The following is a 16,653-nucleotide window of genomic DNA, read 5'->3' as shown; positions in this document are numbered from 1 at the left end:
TTATACCCTCAGATCAAGAACAGAAAACGGAATATTGGTGGACAGGAAAAGAGATTTAAAGATGAGCTTAAAGCTAACCTTAAAAACTGTGGCATAGATACCGAGAAATGGGAAGCCCTTGCCCTTGAGCATTCTAACTGGAGGTCAGTCGTGACCAGCAGTGCTGTGGAATTCAAAGAGGCTTGAATGGAGGGTGAAAGGGAGATATGTGTCAAGAGACAGGCGCATCAAGCCAACCCTGACTACGTAGGACCACCTTCTATCTGGAAACCGATGTCCCAACGGTGGAAGAACATGCAGGTCAAGAATAAGGCTCCACAGTCACCTGCGTATCCACCGCCAAGACACTACACTTGGAAAGCCATCATACTTGAGCAACGAGGGATCGCCTAAGTAAAGTAATATTTTATATGTTTTTTGAACAGGCATTGTATGTTGCTCTAGAATTTAATTTGAATAGAAAAGAGAGATACAAGTTTGTCATAGCATCCAGCTGTCCTTTAGTCCCACCTTTCTTCCAGGAATTGATTTACATAAATTGTCATGGCTTTTGTTCCAACTTATGGCAACCCTAAGGGAAACCTATTGTGGGGTTTTCCTGTTCAAAGGGATTTGTCTCTGTTTTCCTTTGAAGCTGAGAGAATGTGTCTTTCTCAATATAACTCAGGACATAACTTTGATCTCTAGAGCTACAGCCCAACACTCAAATCAGACACCATGCTGGTTCTCATTTACATGGCATACTCCCAGTCTTTCAGACGTCTGATCTACTTCACATCAAACATTAAATTATATCAGCTGGCCACATTCAAAACAGACTTGGGAACTGATGGTTCCTCTGGATCAGGTCTGCACAACCTGCAGCTATCCAGCTGTTTTGACCTCCATTGAACAAGCTGGCTAGGACTTCTGGGAGTTGGAGGCCAAAACAGCTGGAGGGTTGCAAGTTGTTCAGGCCTGCTCTGAATGATATAACATGTGGACAGACATATTCTCTCATCCCTGCTGTGAGACAGCCTTCTACAATATATGAAAATGCTTGATGGGAATGATGGCAGTTGTGGTTCCATGCATCTGGAGGACAGCTACTGAGGAAGTTGTCTTGTTTTCCCTTGTTTAAGGCCAGCCAGTCTTGAATATACTATTGCCAGAACTATTATTATTATTATTATTATTATTATTATTATTATTATTATTAATTCATTTCTATCCCGCTTTTCTCTTGTGGGTGGGATTCAAAGCGGCATATAACATAAAATTCCTACAAATACATTGAACAGCAATACATAATCAATTAAAACATCATATCCCAATTAAAATCCAATTGAGATATCAAATAAAACAAGTTTAAAACTTACAACAAGCATCCTATTAAAGACATCTAAAACCTCTGGCCACTGAAGTTATTTGTCAAGTATTATCAAAAAATTATCAGACTGGCAGTGCCTATTTTCATTTGTCTGGGAAAGCCTGGCTCCACAGAAAGGTTTTAATTTGTGAACGAAAGGCCATTAAGGAGGGGGCTGATCGTACCTCATTAGGGAGGGAGTTCCAGAGCCGCGGGGCCACCACCGAAAATGCCCTCTCTCTTATTCCTACTAAACGTGCCTGCGATGGTGGTAGGATCGAGAGAAGGGCCTCTCCTGCGGATCTTGGCTCGAGTGGGTTGGCAGAAGAAGATAGGGTCCCTCAAGTAGGCTGGGCCCAAACCGTATAGGGCTTTGTAGGCTAAATTGAATTGCGCCTGGAAACAAACCGGAAGCCAGTGTAGCTGCTTCAGGAGCGGAGTAGTTTTCTATCCTGCTCCCATGAGCAGTCTAGCAGCTGACCTTTGAAGTTTCCAAACACTCTTCTGGGGCAGCTCCACACAGAGTGCGCTACAGTAATCTAGCCTGGATGTGACTAGGGCGTGTACTACCACGGCCAGATTGGGTTTCTCAAGATATGGGCACAGCTAGCGCACGGGTTTTAACTGTGCAAAAGCCCTCCTGGCCACCTCCGACACTGGGTCTCCAGGGTCAGTGCTGAGTCCAGGAGGACCCCCAGACTGCGAACCTGTGCCTTCAGGGGGAGTTTGACCCCATCCAGCACAGGTTGCAACCCAATACCCTGATCAGCCCTATGGCTGACCAGGAGTACTTCCATCTTGTCTGGATTCAATTTCAACCTGTTCAACTTCATCCAGTCCATCACAGCTGACAGGCACCGGTTCAAGGTCAGGATGGCATCCTTGGCATCAGGTGAAAAGAGTAGTAGAGTTGAGCGTCATCTGAGTACAGATGGCACTGAACTCCAAAGTCCAGATGATCTCTCCCAGCAGTTTCATGTAGAAGTTAAGTAACATGGGGGACAGAATTGAACCCTGCGGGACCCCACAGGACAAAGGCCATGGGGTCGAGCAGGAGTTCCCCATCACCACCTTCTGGACCCGACCCTCTAGGAATGACTGGAACCACTGCAAAACAGTGCCTCCAATTTTGGCGAGGCGGTCCAGAAGGATACCATGGTCGATGGTATCAAACGCCGCTGAGAGGTCTAAGGAAACCAGAAGGGACACACTCCCCCTATCTAGCTGTCTACATAGATCATCTACCAAGGCGACCAATGCTGTCTCAGTCCCATAGCCAGGCCTGAAACCAGACTGCGATGGATCAAGATAATCAGTGTCATCCAGGAATCCCTGGAGTTGTGAGGCCACCACACGCTCCAGAACCTTACCCAGAAAGGGAAGATTTGACACTGGCCTGAAGTTGTTCATGTCTGAATGGTCAAGTGATGGCTTTTTAAAAATGGGCCTTACTATGGCCTCTTTCAGGCTAGTTGGAATTACATCTTGGGCCAATGAAGCGTTGACCACCATTTTGACCCACTCGGCCAGTCCCCCTTTGGCAAGTTTTATCAGCCATGAAGGACAAGGGTCTAGGATACACGTGGTGACTCTCACTCCTCCAAGGATCCTGTCCACATCCTTGGATTGAACAAGGACAAGTCGGTGCCTGAGTCACATTCAGTGTTATTGTATTTAAACTGGAATCCAGCTCAGAACGGATCCAAGCGACTTTATCCGCAAAGTGCCATGCAAATTCCTCACAATGAGCTACCAAGAGGTCAGAGATCATCCCACTCAGTGACAAGTGCAGAAGACCCCACACCACTCGGAACAACTCGGACGGGTGGTTCTTTACGGATGCAATGTTGGCAGTTATGTACATTCTTTCTGCTGCTTCCATTGCCCCGGAATAGGCTTTTAAATAAGCTCTATCCCGTGCTTGGTCAGACTCCCTATGAGTCTGGTGCCAACAACTGAATATACTATTGCAACTGCAAGGAACCCCAACCTTCCCTTTGCCTTGCTTCTATGACCTCTTTGTCCACAGCAGGGGAGCACTGCAGACCTGTTTTTGCCATGATTATCTTGAAATACCAGCAGGTAGAGGAGGAACAAGACACTCTGTACTGCTTTTTGTTGGATTTGTTTTAAAAATACAAAATGTAATGATGATGTATAGGGTGGGCCTATTCAGGTAAGACTGAGTGATGCCATTAAGAAAAGGCAGGAAAGATCTTTTAAAAAATCTTTGCCTTTGGGGAAAATGTAAATGGATAGAGAAAGAGTGAAAAAAGGCCTTTTGTAGCTTCTTGTTGTTTTTGACATTAACTTTAAAAATTTTTACGACTTACGTTTGGTGCAGCTCAGGCTCCACTGTTTTTAGCATACTGTTCCTGAGCATTGAAACTGATCTTGTCAAACAGCACACTATCTTGGATCTGTTTAATAATTCTGCCCGTTGATTAGAAAAGCTACAGCTAAACATTAGCTGCTGATAACAAATACGGAAACGTGTTGTTGACGATAGAAAAGGGAGATGTGGGTGGAGAAGACTTCACACAATAAAGCTAGATATCTACAGCTGTGTTCTTCCTGTGGTTTTGGAGTGACTTAGTATTTGCTGCTCCAAAGACTAAAGGTGCATCTGTAGTGTAGAATTAATGCCATTTGATGCCATGTTTACCATCATGGCTCAATACTTTGGAATTCTGGGAGTTGCAGTTTTACAAGGACTTCAGCCTTCTCTTCCCTAGTGTGCTGGTATCCCTCCAAAGTTCAACTTCCAGGGTCTTATGGCAGCTAAAGTGGCATCCAACTGCATTAATTCTACAGTGTAGGACATCCTAAGACAATGAGTTGAATTACAACCAAAGAGATTGCTCCTAAATACGAAAAGGTAGACTTTGCAGCGCAAGTTGTTTAACAGCAGAATAGACTGCCGCAAGGTGATTTATTATTTATTTATTTATTTATTTATTTGCGACATTTATATACCGCCCTTCTCACCCCGAAGGGGACTCAGGGCGGTTTACAAGTATATATACATACAATATATTATATTATACAACTAGATTTCTCTGCTTTAGAGGTCTAGTTCTATATTTCTGCATGGCAAGGGATTGGTTCCTTTTTTTTTGGTTCTTTTTGCTTTTTCCTTCCTGCTCCCAGTTGATGAGTTGGATACCTTGCATGGAACAAAGAAAGAACAGGTTTCTATCCCGTGGAACATACTGCATATCAGCACAACTAAGGTGAATGCAAGAAAGAAAGGTTTGCTCTTTTGGTCCTGAGATAAGGAAAGCTGAACTCGGAATGAGCAACTTGCTCCAGCCGTTCAGTCCTTTTATGCTTTGACATCCAAGACAACTTGACAGGTATTGTCGGCGCCTTGAAAAATAGAAGTTACAAAAGGACAGGCCTCTCTAAAAAGCTATGAAAGATGTGCTGCTTGCTTTGGCCTACCAGAAATATTCAGTCAGCCTTCAATATTTGCAGGCCTTTGCAGATTTTATTAAAACGTTCTTTCTAGGAATCACTAAATTCTGTGCTTGAAGTTGACCGTGGAGTCATGATGGGGGACCTAGAGATTTCTAGAGATATGTTTTCTCAGATTAAAAAAATAGTGGGGATTTTATTAGCAGTTTTCCCACTTTTGTGGAGGTCCCACATTTCTAGCCCTAGCAAATGTGGAGGACACTAGATACCTATGGTTGGGCATTGATTCAGGTTACACAACTTAATACAAAATTCTGTAATTTTTTAAAGTTTGCACATTAGTTGTCCTCCAGATGTTGTTGGAATTCATAACGCTCATGATTCCTACCCACTAAGCTACTTGGCTGGAGCTTGATAGGAGTTGCCATCCTGAAATATCAGGAAAGTCATAAGTTTTCTACCCCTGTGATTCCAAAATATAGCAGGATGAATGGTGTGTGTTTGAATTATTCACGGCCCTAACCTGGGTGGAGATAGAGGCAATGCATTAGCTCTGCATTAAGTGATTTTAAATTGCCTAACCCCAGGGGAAAAATGTACATTATAAAATTTCTCTGCATGAGTCAGTCAAGAAAAATCACAACTGATTATTTAAAGGCATTAGATTATAATCCTCAGGATTCTGCTCAGAGAACACAAGTTCTGCAGCCATATTCCTATGAGAACGGGACATTCTGTGCTTTATATAACCTAATTAGGGAAATGCTGTCTCATAATGACCACTGCTAAAAGAATATCTGTGGCAATCTTACACATACTTCAAGAAATTTAAAAGTTATGTTTTGATTTGGTTGGTACATAGGTACAGTAGTTACATATTTCTTCACATTCCAAAATAAAACAAACAAAACAAAAACACTCAGTATGGCTGTTTCAGTTGTCCCACAGCCCCCAGTGGCGTAATGGGTTAAACTGAGTCTGCTGACCAGAAACTCGGCGGTTCGAATTCGGGGAGCGGGGTGAGCTCCTGTCTGTCAGCTCCAGCTTCCCTGCAGTGACATGAGAGAAGCCTGCCACAGGATAGCAAAACATCTGGGTGTCCCCTGTGCAACGTCTCTCACACCAGAAGCAACTTGCAGTTTCTCAAGTCACTCCTGACACAGGGGAAAAAGGTTGTCCCACATAGAGGCGGTAAAACCATGAGGGCTGTTTCATTAACAGCAAAGCAAGACGATGTGCTTACTGCTACCATTTATGGCTGTTCTGAATAGTCATTGTGTTTATCTTTTATGCACCCAAAACATTGCACTGAAATGTCAGATGCAAATATCTTTGTGTGTGTGACCAAGAGAACAAACGGAAATAATCCCTGACCAAAATAAAACAAAGAAACATTGCAAGAATCATATGCAATGGTATATTGCAGTATAATACAATTATCAGTTATAACAGTTTATACATTATTGCATGATTAAAACAAAAATTGACATTATGAAAATACAGATATTATAATATCTGCAAAATGGCAATCCTTATTGGAAGATAAAGAATAATAAATCTAATTACCAGTATACATGTTGAACAGTGATTCCAATAGCCAGAGAATATCATCCTTGTATTGCCCATTAGTACAGTATAACATAATAAAATTAGGCTGTGGTTCTATACTGATTAACTAAATCCCTGTCCCTTCTGAACCATGCAAAAGCCATTAAGAACAAAGGGTTCCTTCTTTGAAATAGTCATTCTTAAAAAAAAAAAACTCCATGTAAATTCAACCCCTTCTTGGCCCTTTTTGCCTCCTACTATATTTTGAACTATGAAGTCACGTCAAAAGCCACTTTTTAGTGTATGGAGTGGTGGATCCTTCTTCCCAAATAGGATTTAACAGGTTTGTGCCTAAAATTCAGTATAGTAAACAACTTAAAATCTAATCACAAACTATAACACCAAAATACTAAAAACAGTCAAATTGTATTAAAAGGTATTGATTTAAACTTTAAAATGTAACATATAATTACATAAAATATATCTTTTATATAATCCCTACACATTTTGTTTGTTTTCTATTCATTAAAGAGATTTTCAGGAGTTAAAGCAGCCTCTGTTTTTCATCATAACATCACAAGCCTGCAATTAGGGCAATATTTATGAACGACTGCAGGTTTTCATTTCATTATTATCAACACATTTCCAGTCGAGGTTAGTGTGACCTTGTATTCCATAACTGGTTCTTTAAAAAATCCAAGAAGTCTTAAGTTTGCAATTACACAATTAGACCATGACACTATTATGGAATCAGTCCTAGTTCCTTCCCAGATCAGGAAAATGAATACACATCACATCATTTCCAGATGCACTTTTCTGTGCTTTTCTTGTAAATGCTGACTTGGTACTGGTTTTGTATATTACACTGGCCAACACACATTTTGGTGCCTCAAATGTTAGCCCTGATTCTGAGTATATCTATCCTCCTGATTCCAAAAATTACACCAGTTTCCCCATATCAGCTCTAGTTTTTGATACAGAGCATATGCCATCTGCTCGCCCATGGGAAAGAAACCATGATAGCCACATCTAAAAAACTAGAGCTGATGCAGTCTATCCAATGCAGTTTTCTGTATAAGAACCCCAAATAACCCCAGGAACAGGCCTACAAACCAAAACACCAAGATTTTTTTGTTGGGCTGTGTTAGTTTCGATTTCCTATATTTACTGTTTAAACTTTTCCTAAAACCTGTGTTTTTTCTGGCCATTAACTCATACCAGATTACATCAGAATGTACAATTGCACTAATAACTGAAAATAAATATTTTTAAAATGCTGGAGAACAGAACTACTCTAGTTCACTTGGGAGCTTTGGAAGTACTGTTATCTCCCCAGCCCAACCACCAGAAGTAGTCTTAGATTTTGCTTCTGGAGATCTTGTTGCTCCTTGGGGTCTGCACACAAAAGAGCAACAAAACCTCACCCACGGTGTACTGATTGTGTTACGAATTTTGCAACAACGTGGAATGAGATCTTCACATCCAAAGTGATTACTAAACTATAGAAGGATAGGTAGAAATTAACTGATTGTTCTAAGAAAAAGAAGAAATTTTCAAGCACCCTAACAGCTGTACAGTATTGAGCAGCACCAGTAGATATGTCATATGATAAGCTCTAAGTCAGTGGTTCTCAACCTGTGGGCCCCCAGGTGTTTTGGCCTACAACTCCCAGAAATCCCAGCCAGGTTACTAGCTGTTAGGATTTCTGGGAGTTGAAGGCCAAAACCTCTGTAGACCCACAGGTTGAGAACAACTGCTCTAAGTAAAGATGAAACAAACACCATCAGTTATGCTGTAACAGTGAGTTGTGTGCAATGTAGGACTAGTTTTTCACTGACTCAGACTGAGCATGTTCAAAGGGTTGTGCCAATGCTGCCTTACTTGGTTGCTGTTGATTTGAAATAATAATTATAGGGCCCCAGAAGACACTAGTTTGTTGGGTGGAACCTGAGAAGCTTTATTTTAACACAAATTACTCTCTATGACGGTTGCATGTTGACACAAAAAAGTACTATGTTCATGTGAGGGGGATCTCCCACAGGAGGATATGATGAGGTAGGGTTAGTACCATACAGGATTAGTGTTTTGGAGTTTGAAAAGGTACAGATTATAATTTTGGATGGGATGAGTAGTAGTAGCCTGCTGCAATTTTTATTTTACATCTCTTAATTCTTTAATACTAGGCAAGAATAAATAAAATACAGGATGACCACTGTATCCATGTGACTTAAACATCTAACAAAATACGTTATCTATAGGAATTGTCTCAGTCCTTCAGGCAATTCTATGACATGCTTCTGCTTGAAGTTACCAAAGAGACTTTCCAGAGCACTGCTTTTTAAACTGTGGGTCCTGAGTCCAAATGGGGTCTCCTTAGCTCAATGTAGCTTACAAAAAATGGCAAAAGTAACAGGTTCTGATTGCCACACAAATCTGTTGATAACAATGTACAATGTTTCCCGTGAACTCTGAAAAAAAAAGCTTCATCTGTAGTCCACAAAAAGGAAAACCAGCCTGTTTAGAAACCTTGAAAATGCTGATTTCCTATCAATAAATGTTTTGGTTTTGTACTTACTTTATATACAAAACATTTCTCAGGTGGAAAGTGGTTGTGATCGGAAACGTCCGAGAAGCCCTGTGCTAGAGGACCTAGCAAATTCCTAGAGATGGAAGTCAAGTAATTTTAATAGAGTTTACTATTATCCAAGGTTTACTGTTTCCACACAAAGTGCCAAAAAAAACCCCAAACGTGGGGCCTTGCAATCTGATTTCTGGGGGAGGGAGGTGTTTTGTTTGTTTTAGATAGCAAAACCTTTCTGAGTCCATAGTTGTAGCCTGAAGTGCTGCAGTTGAGATGCTGGATTGTCATTTCAGTGAGAGCTGAGCCCATTGTGGGTGAGACGTCAGGAAAGAATGCTTCTGGAACATGGACATACAACCCAGAAAACACACAACAACCCTGTGATTCCGGCCATGAAAGCCTTTGACAACACATTGAGCCCATTATGTTTGCCTACGGAGGTTATATTGTAAATTGGAGCAGAACAAAGGGCAAAAAAAGAAGATTGACTAAAGGGAAGATCAATTTATTTAAAAGAATATGGGAAAAACATGAAGCCACTGGTCTTCCAAAGCTGTTCTGAAAAATAAATAAGCTTGGGGGAGAATTTTGAAAGCGGAAAGGGATGTGGCTTTTCTGAGAAATGACAGGAAATCTTTGGGTCTGCAGCCAGCACTCTAAACCCAGATAAAAAGAGGGAACTGGTAATGTAGGGATTAGAGTGGTGAATTAAGATTGAGGGAAACTTTTTTCAAATTCCCAGATTACCAAGAAATATCCTAGCTGATGTTGCAAGTTGAGGATTACCTGGGAAGGAATCCCACTGGAGCATTGCAGCACACCGAAATACTTGGGAGTTACCCTGGACCGTGTCCTGACTTACAAGAAGCACTGCTTGCCTATCAAGCAAAAAGTGAGCGCTAGAAATAACATTGTACAAAATCTGACTGGCACAACCTTAGGATCACAACCAGACACTGTGAAGACATTTGCCCTTGTGCCTTGCTACTCTGCTGCTGAATATACATGGAATACATCTCACCATGTTAAAACAGTGAATGTGGCGCTTAAAGAGACATGCCACATTATCACAGGATGTCTATGCCCAACACCACTGGAGAATTTATACTGTTAGTCAGCATTGCACCACCTGACATCTGAGATCTACAGAGATACTCGCAGGAAGACCTCAGCAAGCAAGAGTCCAAAAGTGGCAGGCTAAAACACGGAATCTCAGTCAGTGGCTGGCACTGGATGAGAGACTCCCTCCTGGGCACACAGAAGACTGTGCGACTTGGAAGGTGCTGAACAGATTATGCTCTGGCACAACGAGATGCAGAGCCAACATAATAAATGAGGCCACAAAGTGGAGTCCACGACATATGAGTGCGGAGAAGAGCAAACCACAGACCACTTACTGCAATGCAGTCTGAGCTCTGCCACATGCACAATGGAGGACCTTCTTATAACAACACCAGAGGCCCTCCAAATGGCCAGCTACTGGTCAAAGGACATTTAGTATAATGCCAAGTTTGTGTTTTCAAATACATTACAACTTGTTCCCTCGGTTTGCTTCTGACACAATAAATAAATACACGAGCTGATCTTAGACCAGTCAAATTTTTGAAAGATGGACAGGGGTTTTATCTACTTTTTTACTGGGTAAACATTTCTCCTTGTATATCTGTTTGAAAACAGCACCAGAATGATGACACACCATTTTTTAAAAAAAGAAACCAATCATTTAAAGATTTATCCATGAGGAAGCTCCACCCAGCTGTAGCCGTGAAAAGTACATTTTTGGCATAGGAAGAAGGGAAGTGAATGCTTTAAAGGTGGTGTGTGTGTGAGAGAAAGTGGATTTCCATTCATTTATTATTCAAGATGCTTTATCTCATGTCTCCCATTACAGTGCCCAGCTCTCTCAACAAAAGGTAAATGTGAAAATATATAATATAAATAGGGACTCAAGAAAGCACATAAAGCAATCATTAGCTCTCTGCTGCTACCGTAGTTGAGCTAAAATAATGCCATTAAGGAGCAGCATTAAAATACAATGGAACAAAAGCAACAATTAACCAGCAGCAGCTAAATCTGCAAAAGCTGTAAAAAGCCATCAATATATAAGATGAACCAAGTGAAACAGTCCCAAGCTTGGCATGACTGCTGAAAAGGCATATTTTTACATTAAGAAGAAATTTGTTGTGTTGTTGTGTATTCCTTCAAGCATTTTTTGATGTATGGTGGTCCTACCGCAAGGTTTTTTGTGGCTGAAAGTGTATGATTTTTGTCCAGGTTCACCCAGTGGGTTTTCATGGCCAAGCAAGTATCCGAACCTTGGCCTCTAGAGACATAATCTAACACTCAAACAAACTCCTATGCTACACTGCTTCTAGAGCAGTGGTTCTCAACCTGTGGGTCCCCAGGTGTTTTGTCCTACAACTCCCAGAAATCCCAGCCAGTTTACCTGCTGTTAGGATTTGTGGGAGCTGAAGGCCAAAAACATCTGGGGACCCCAGGTTGAGAATCACTGTCTTAGGGAAAAATACAATGGCTACCCATTACCAAAGAAGAAAAGGCAAAAGAGTTACTCATTCATGTGAATACATTTTACAACCAATGAAATAGAAATAGAGTATGGTGCACCTCAGTATACCCCAAGCAAGTGAACTCTGTCTTGGACAATCTGCTGTGTAGGTTGTAATTGTCAACTGGCAAAATCAAGATCTCCTTCCTTATTTTTAAAAATCTTTAAATTAGATCTAGATGAGACATCCCTTCACATAAAGAATGCCTTCAACTAGACTACTGCTTCTTAAACTGAGTCCGGGCCCCAAATCGGGTCCCCTTGGCTCAATGTTGGGGTCATGAAAAATTTGGCAATAATAAAAGGTTTCTGAACGCTGGCAATTTACACAAACATGTTACCAACATCTTACAAAATCTGAAAAAAATTCTGTTCCTGGTTTGAAAGTGTTGTTTCCTGTTTAAACTTACTTTAGAAGTAGTTGTCATAGCTCAGTAACTTATTTTTTTGTGGCTGCCACAAACTATGTTAGATTGGTTGAGACTCTATCAGTTATTCATTGAAAAAGCTATAGCAAAATGTGCTGCAGGGTGTCCCGCTGAAACAAAGTTTTTGCAGTTTAATAAACCTTTTTCATTTTTTTAGGATAGAACCAATTAGGAAATGACATGTGTAACCCAGGAACAAAAATCGTCTTACATAGTGATGTTTCAGCCATACTCCACAAAAATAGAAATTAGTCTGTTTAGCAAGCCTTGCAAATGCTTTATTTTTAGTAAATGTTTGGTTTCTATACCTATTTTTTTATATACTTGGGATCACGTAAAAACTTCTTGAGTGGAAAGGAATTGCAAGTGGAAAAACTTTAGGAAGACCTGAACAAGAGGACTCTCCTCTATAAAGAAGAGCTCATATCATCTCGTCCCATGTCATTCTCATGCAGCTTAGGATCTGTATAAAAAGCCTGATTGTGCAAATCTACAGACAACAGAAGGTAGGCAATATCTGCCAAAAGTAATGTTGGTAGGCATGGTCAAGTAAGCAAGTATTTCATCTGATTTCTTGGATGGTTCTAATTTGGATATAAAGATATTTCTGCTTTTATTTTAAGAGCACCATGGCAAAACTCAGCACACATATGCAAACAGAATTGAAACACTTCCTTAGATAGAGACATGAGAGTTGCAATTAAAATGTATTTGCTCTGCTGAGCCAGCAAAGGCTGTGCTACATATCTAAAGGAATGTAAACATGAGTGCTATTGTGTATAGCACACAAAATCCTCTTGTGCAGAGCTTTGATGTTAGGGTCAGGGTACTTTTAATAGGCCTGACCTTGATCCAGTGTATCTATTTTTATCTGGACTTAATTGGGTGTTGCTATAGCTTCTGAGACCATTATTGTGGCTTGATTGCTCAGACATAGCTTGTCTTTTTGTAACAAGTGGCCCAATGAAGAAGACTGATCTCAAGTATATGCATATTTTGGTACCTGATAAAGGTGTTGCATTGCAGTGGATTTCAGATTTTTTTCTTGTAACCAAAATTGTTTGCTTTTAAAGTTGAAAAGAGTTTTAAAATTACTATCTGGGTATTATTATCTACTTGCAGTAAATGTTTAGTAGGGTTTCAACAATAGAGAATATATGGGCCAGAATGAGTCATGTAATTATCTTAAGAGTCTCACAGTATCTAACTACCGAAGACTCTTCACAAAAGCGAGACTAAATGTACTTCCATCAGAGCTGCTAAATGGCAGACTATCTGGTATCCCTTACTCCCTAAGATTATGCCTGTGCGGTGGAAACGAAATAGAATCATTAGAACACATCTTGTTGCAGTGCTGCTATTACTCAGCCCAACAAGGTCAACTCATACACCCAATCCTGACCCGATTGTCTGCCCATGCCCCACAAGGGAAGGTCAGATATCTTATGGAGGATAAACACCATGAGGTGACCTTCACGGTGGCAAAGTTCCTTGCAGTGGCAGCAAGGCTGAGAAAGAGCCTAGTCTCCAATCAGGGTATTACCTGATATTGTGTAGTATGTATCTGTTTAGCACATTTCTGTGTTGAATGTTCTGTAAACTCCTGTATATTATACACTTAACAGCTGCGGGTTCATGGACCATAATAAAGTTTATTGAATGACTAGTTAATGTTTTCTTACAGATATGAAGATATCTATTTCTGTAAATTTTCAAATTCTATATTAGTATAGTGGAATACTTTTTCTAGGGCCACTAAAAAGTCACACGCATGTGTCCTTGAGAAACATAATTGTAAGAAAATGGCTCAGAATTTAAGGCAATATTATTGTTCCACACCACAGCTAAAGGGAGAGGTCTAATAGAAAGTGTGTATGTGTGTGCAAATGTAATAAAGAGATAGGAACCATTCCTTTTATCAAGAGCCATATGCCAGCAATGGGTGGGATCATAGCCAAAAGTGCCTGGAGAACTTCTTGCTACTTGTATCCGTGCATAATGATTTTTGGTTGCATCTTGACTGGGAAAAATGTCATATGGAGAGAGAAACCAATCTAAATGTTCCCTTGTGTTGAGAACTTGGAGCTAAGAGGCTTCAGTGATCTCTCCTTCACATGGAAGCCAAATACAGGTAACTGTGGCCCAAGACATTTCCCACGGTTGAAGTACATAACAATCTGGAGGCATTCAAACTAGGCTCTTCTTAGGTAGGTAAAGGTAAAGGTTTCCCCTGACGTTAAGTCCAGTCGTGTCCGACTCTGGGGGTTGGTGCTCATCTCCATTTCTAAGCTGAAGAGCCGGAGTTGTCCATAGACACCTCCAAGGTTATGTGGCCGGCATGACTGCATGGAGCGCTGTTACCTTCCCGCCAGAGCGGTACCTATTGATCTACTCACATTTGCATGTTTTCGAACTGCTAGGTTGGCATAAGCTGGGGCTAACAGCGGGTGCTTATTCCGCTCCCCAGACTCGAACTTGCGACCTTTTGGTCCGCAAGTTCAGCAGCTCAGTGCTTTAACACACTGCACCACCGGAGGCCCCACTCTTCTTAGATGTGGTCCTTAATAGTAAACCAGCTATCATTGGATCAGAATGAATTGGCACTCTTCACCAGTGGTTCTCAACCTGTTGGTCCCCATATGTTTTTGGCCTCCAACTCCCAGAAATCCTAACAGCTGGCAAACATGTTGGGATTTCTGGGAGTTGTAGGCCAAAAACATATGGGGACCCCAGGTTGAGAACCACTGCTTTACACTGTACTCCTTTCCTACAGATACTTATTTACAAATAAGTTAAGTTGCAATTAATGGGACTTATTTGTGAGTAACCACATTTAATATGATGCTGTATATTCAGTGATATGCATCAGAGTGTAACTGTAGAGAAAACAGAAAGAATAAAATCTCTGTCTCTCTAAAATAAACATTCTTCTCCAGTGACTTAGACCCAGCTTCCCCAATTTGGAGCTCCCCAGATGTTTGGTCTGCAACTTCCGTCATCCCTGACCACTGATTATTTTAGCTAGTATGAATGAAAATTATAATTCCAACACCTGCAACCAGCATATTTTCTCCCTTTTAAATTGTCTTTTAGTTTTAATTTGGATTTAGGTTGAATGGCTGTTCAAACAACAGACTGTCCTATTCAAATAAAATACTGTCCTTTGGAAAGCAGGACACATGGTTGATCTCAACCCACTGCTGTAAAGTTTCAAATATTTTAATAGTACTGTTGGAAACAGAAACGATGTCATACTTTACAATGTCATCCTGCTTTATGTTGATGTACCTTGAGTTCCTTTCCCATCTTCCTTCCTTCACCATGAGTTTCTTATGACTAGCAGACTGAGTACAGATGAAACCAGAAAAGGCTGCACAACAAGTGAATGCTTGCTAGCTGAGATGGTTTTGTGGGTCAGAAAGTTAAAGAGTTTATCAGCTTGCCACATACAGCCGGAAACTTAAAACTGGGGAAAGCCTGCAGCAATGATAAAGCCTACTTCTTCGTTATAAAGGAACACCATCTATAATGTGACAGGCAGATTATCTTAACTTCGAGGGTATTTTCACATCCACCTTAAGAACACTGAAGCCTTCCTGCGTTTGACCTGTCTTATCCAGCATCCTATTTTTCTCAGTAGCTAAACAGCCCCTGGGAACCCCCAAAACAAATATATATGTAAAACTGCCTAATTCAATTGTTCCTCGCAGCTAGTGCATGTTGTCTCTGTTTTTGCCTTGTAAGTGACATAACTTTCCTAAATCTGCCTAATTTGCTTTCAAAGCTGTCCAAATTGGTGGCTATTAATAAATTTTCCAGTTCCATACTTTGTAGTTTCATTCTATATTGAATGGAGAAGTACAAAATTAATAAACGCATGGGGAATATACAGGATGTTTGAAAAAGAACTCCCTAGTTTTAATGTATTTATACTTAAAACTAGGGAGTAGGGAGTTCTTTTTCGAACACTGTGTATATACTGTATATACATGATCTTTAGTAACATTAGCAACACAGATGTAGGTCTGTATTTGCATATTGAATGTCCAAGTCTTGGGGTGCCATGGATAACTTACTTATATCTTGGGCCTTGCCCTAATGTGTTAATCTCCAGGTTTAAAACAATGAATCTTAGAAACCTAGTCTCCCAATTCATGGGAGATAGGCTTTCTACCTCACAAGGGGAGAGGTGGAAAGCCCAAGTTCCATTTTCAGACAGAACTACAGTGGTGCAATGGGTTAAACCCTTGTGCCGGCTGAACTGCTGACCTGAAGGTTGGGTTGCTGACCTGAAGGTTGCCTGTTCAAATCTGTGAGATGTGGTGAGCTCCTGTCTGTCAGCTCTAGTTTGCGGGGACATGAGAGAAGCCTCCCAGCAGGATGGTAACACATCCCGGCATCCTCTGGGTGACGTGTCCATAGATGGCCAATCCTCTCACACCAGAAGTGACTTGCAGTATGTTCTGACACAATTAATTTTTTTTCAGATACACATTTTTTGTGTAAAAAATTACACATATTTCTTTAAAATAAGAATATTGTGCAAACTCCACTGCACCACCAAATCAGCTCATAGAATTATGTCCTTAAATGTTTTGAGTGTGTGAATCCTAGATGAAATACTGCAAATTCCTTTCTATCATTCTTCCCAATTGAAAGTCTTTTTTTTTTACTGGGAGTAAACTACCGATGCGGTTTGACACTACTTTAACTACCATGGCTTAATGCTGCAGAATCCTAGAATTTGTAGTTTGATGAGGCACCA

The sequence above is a fragment of the Anolis carolinensis genome, chromosome 4 (assembly GCF_035594765.1).
Source record: "Anolis carolinensis isolate JA03-04 chromosome 4, rAnoCar3.1.pri, whole genome shotgun sequence".
Taxonomy (NCBI): Eukaryota; Metazoa; Chordata; class Lepidosauria; order Squamata; family Dactyloidae; genus Anolis; species Anolis carolinensis.
This window is presented reverse-complemented; position numbering follows the sequence as displayed.